Raw genomic sequence first — 4,631 nt, forward strand, 5'->3', positions numbered from 1 at the left:
TCCCTGCTTCCATCCACCTCCCAATCCCCTGTCTCGTTTATCTCTGTACAGCCTTTTGGAGGGTGGGTTTTAGCAGGGCTTTCTTTGAAACATGCCAGTGTGTAAAGTAAGACATACTGTAAATAGTTTATTTCAATACTTTTTAAGATTAATAAATGGATACACACACACACGCACAAACATCTGAGTGTGGAAATTTGCACACTCATATTACTGAGCATGGCTAGAGTATCTGCACTTGCAAATCAGATTACAGAAAGTGTATCTCCTTAGCCAGCTGTGTAGCTTGTCCCTTTCCAATGCCTGGTGCACATGGAGGATAAAAGCCTACGATTACTATTTCCTGAGGGAATTGCTGCTTTAGCTGAAGTGGGAGTGGGTCATGCAAAGGTGCTGCAGGCCCAAGCTCAAGCTCAGATGATGTCCCTGTTATGGATGCATATGCTGGCAGTCAGCATAATGCTATGATTCTACATTCATAGCTAAAATCCTCAAAGGTACTTAGATATATAAGCATCCAATTTCCATTAATTTGAAGGGGCATCCAAAGCTTTGAAAATCTACAGCAACACTGCACCTTCTATCTAGGGCAAGATGGGTATTTCCAAAGCTGTTTTAAATGTGGGGAAACTGAGGCACAAGCAGGGAAATGGCATTGCCACTCAATGAGTCAAGGGAAGCCCCAGGAATAGAACCTTGGAGGAATTCTGACTCCCAGCCCTGCCCACTCTGACCTCTCAGCCCCCACTACCCTGGGGATAGAACCCAGGAGTCCTGGCTCCCCTTCCTCCCACCCCTGCTGTAACCACTGGTTCCTACTCCCTTTCCAGAGCCAGGAATAGAACCCAGGAGTCCTGACTCTTGCCACTCTAACCCACTCTGGTGCACTTCTCTCCCAGAGCTAGGGACAGAACCCAGCAGCCCTAAACTCAGAAACACCTGTTTAATGAGGTCACCTGGGATCACCAAGGTTTTGTCCCAGTTCCAGGCTGTTTAGCCAGTTAGTCAGCTCCTCCTTGTTATGTACAGAGTACCTGGGTCCCAGCTGCCCCTGTGCTGGGATCCAGAATGGTGTCTCTGTTGCGTTGGGCAGTTATTGCTCTATATCCCAGCCTGCCACCCCACTCCCTGCAGCACTGCGCCCCCTTTCCCCCCCCACCCCGAGCACATGCTGGGGTATTGGGGCAGCATGGGCAGAGTGCCCCCTACTGACCCCCCATCCTGCTTCCTGCAGCAGGGCGCCCCCTAGCAGTGTAATGGGGCATTGCAGCTCTGCCAGGATCTAAGGGGTTCTGTGCTGCAGGGCAGAGGGCTCAGTAGGGGAGACCTCTCCTCAGAATGAGCACTGACTCCAGAGCCACCTAGGGGTGCTAAAGAGAGCTGTGCTGGAGTCATCAGAGACTATCTGGTGCTTGCTTTGGAGGGGCATTAAGTTAGATCCAGTGTCCTCGATAAAGTCTGTTTTCTTTGTGGTTAGCAGCAGGAGGAGAAAATGCAGAAAACACAATTCTTGTTATCATTTATTAATTCACAAAGCTCCGCAGAGTGCCAATTGGTAACTGAGGCCATACCCTCAAAGGTACTTAAGTGCCTAACTGAAACCAATGGGAATTAGGCACCTCCATGCCTCTGAGGAGATGGGCCTAAGTCTATCTGCATTTCCCATCTTAAATTGCTGTATAGCCACTTTTCACATGGTCACTGTTGTCCAGTTGCCCCACCCCAGAGCTGGCTGCATTGCAGCTTCAGGTGAGCCATCCCCATGTGGTGTTCTGTGGGGATGTTACCCAGCTGCTTTGCTCCAGAGCTAGCTGCATCTCAGATTTGGGTGAGCCATCCCCAAGTGGTGTTGCTGTGTGGATGTTATCCAGCTGCCCCACCCCAGAGTTAGCTGTATCTCAGCTTTCAGTGCGCCATCCCCAAGTGGTGTTGCTGTGTGGCTGTTAACCAGCTTCCCAGCCCCACAGCTGTCTGCATCTTAGCACTGAGTGAGCCAACCCTGTGCAGCATTGTTGCATAGCTCTTACCCAGTTGCTCCACCCCAGAGCTGGCTTTACCCCAGCAGGTGCATGAAGTTTTAAGGCCATGGCACTAAACTGCAGAACAACAGCAAAGTGGCAAACCACCCACAGAGGCCGTTAAGTCACTTCTCTGCTCTCACCTGCCTGCCCCAGAGTCGCCTCATGGCTCCCTTTATCTCTGTGTTCCTCAAAGTATAGATCAGTGGGTTGAGCGCGGGTGTCACCACAGTGACCAACAGCGACACCATCTTGTCAGCTGGGATGGTGGAGAAGGGCCGAGTGTAGATGAAGATGTAGGGTCCAAAAAAGATGGCCACCACCATCAAATGGTCTATGCAGGTGGACAGGGCCTTGCGCCGGCCCTTAGCAGAGCGGTGCCACAGGGCGGCCAGGATGACCCCGCAGGAGACCAGCAACATCAGGAAACAGCCCAGGGAGATGGCCTCGGTGTTGGACACCACCAGGATCTCCGTCAGGGACGTGTCAGTGCAGCCACGCGTAGCAGTGGGGCCACATGACAGAAATAGTGGTCGATGCGGTTGGGGCCACAGTGGGGCAATATGGTGGCCAGTAGGGTCTGTACCAAAGAGTGGACCAGGGCCCTCATCCAGGAGCCAGCCACCAGCCTGGCTCAGGTGCGGCAGCCCATGATGGTCGTGTAGTGCAGGGGCTGGCAGATGGCCACATAGAGGTGGTAGGCCATGGCGGTGAGGAGGAAGATCTTGGTGCATCCCAAGAAGTGCAGGAAGAAGAGTTGGCCCAGACACTCGCCCAAGGGGATGGTGGTACGGCCAGAGAGCAGCCCCAAGGCCATCAGGGGAGTGGTGACCGAAGTGTAGCACAGGTACACCAGGGAGAGGTTGCCTAGGAGGTAGTACATGGGGGAAGCGGCCAGGCGTGGCTCAGCGCGGATGGTCAGAATGATGGACAGGTTCCCCAGCAGCATGGCTGCATAGGAGAGGAGGAGCAGGCTGGCCAAAGCCAGGCTAAGGACCTAGGGCTATGACAGGCCCAGCAAGACCATCTCACCCACTGCACCTGTGTTGCTAGGTCTCAGTGGATCATTGGATCTGCACAGAGAAAAGAGCAAAATGCCGTGGCTATTGGGTGTTGGCCTATTTCCTTGTTGGCCCAGCCATGAGGTCTATAGGGTCTGGCAGGACAGACGACTCCCCCGGCCTTTGCTAGAGAACCAACTAGACAGCCTTTGGTAAGAGCCCCAGACACCTCAGGGGTGCAACAGTGTGACAACCTAGAGACAAAGAGAACTAGACGCTGGCAGAAGGTCAGAGCTTAGACAGAGAGATGGCGCTTAGAGAGATAGAGGATAGATAAAGGAATTGATTGATGGGTAAAGAGATCCTTCATGCATCTATCCATCTGCATACTTCCATCATTCCATCCACCCACCCACATCTACCCAGTTATCTATCTGTTCATCCATCTGCATATAGACTCATGGACTCATAGACTCTAGGACTGGAAGGGACCTCGAGAGGTCATCGAGTCCAGTCACCTGCCCTCATGGCAGGACCAAATACTGTCTAGACCATATTCATTCGTTCATCCGTATATATCTATCCATCCATCCATCTGCAACCATCCAGTCATTCATACACTATTTTCCTTACTTCCTGCATTTAAACTTCACCCTCACCCTTTTAATACAAATGTATACACACACACAGCTAAGTTTGGTATCTTACACAGTGAAATTTGCTGAATCCATGGTGCTGAGATGGCAATTTCTTTCCACTGCAGAACTCTGCAATACAGATAAAGATTTTGCTTTTCGGGTATGAATGCTTTAGTAATTAAAGCATTTACTATCCTACATTAATTAATACCAGGACTTAGTCAACGCCGAAGTTGCAGAAGAGCAAATAGCCACCAACACTGACCGATCGATAGATGAACAGCTCCTTAATGCTATCATTGCAGCTATCAATAATGAACAACTATCAACGATGTGTAGCAAAAAAAAATCCCTGTGAAATTACTGAAGATTTCAATTGGAGTAACATAAGCTATGGTCTAAATAATAAGATGGATGAACTAGAATGCCTTGTGATAAAGGAGAAAATCACAGAAACCTGGTGGATTGGGAGCAATCAATGGGACACAATCATTCCAGGGTACAAAATATATAGGAAGGACAAAACAGGTCGTGCGCAGGAGTAGGGGGAGTGGCAATATATGTGAAAGAAAATGTAGATTCAAATGAAGTAAAAATCTTAAGTGAATCCACATGTTCCATAGAATCACTGTGGATAGAAATTTCATGCTCTAATAAAAATGTAACATATGGGTTCTATTATTGACCACCTGACCAGGACAGTAATAGTGACAATGAAATGCTAAGGGAAATTAGAGAGGCTATGAAAATTAAGAACCCAATAATAGTGGGGAATTTCAATTATTCCCATATTGACTGGGAACATTTCACTTCAGGATGAAATGCAGAAATAAAATTTCTCAATACTTTAAATGACTGCTTCATGGAGCTGCTGGTATGGGAACCCACAAGGGGAGAGACAACTCTAGATCTAATCCTGAGTGGAGCGCAGGAGCTGGTCCAAGAGGTAACTATAACAGGACCACTTGGAAATA

At 49.3% G+C, this 4,631-nt stretch overlaps 1 pseudogene; it reads right to left on the minus strand.

Annotated features, from left to right (window-relative positions):
• Nucleotides 1-2,143: 2,143 nt before the first annotated feature.
• Nucleotides 2,144-2,967, minus strand: LOC115643550 (annotated as a pseudogene).
• Nucleotides 2,968-4,631: the final 1,664 nt, after the last annotated feature.

This window comes from Gopherus evgoodei, unplaced genomic scaffold (genome assembly GCF_007399415.2).
Source record: "Gopherus evgoodei ecotype Sinaloan lineage unplaced genomic scaffold, rGopEvg1_v1.p scaffold_62_arrow_ctg1, whole genome shotgun sequence".
Taxonomy (NCBI): domain Eukaryota; kingdom Metazoa; phylum Chordata; order Testudines; family Testudinidae; genus Gopherus; species Gopherus evgoodei.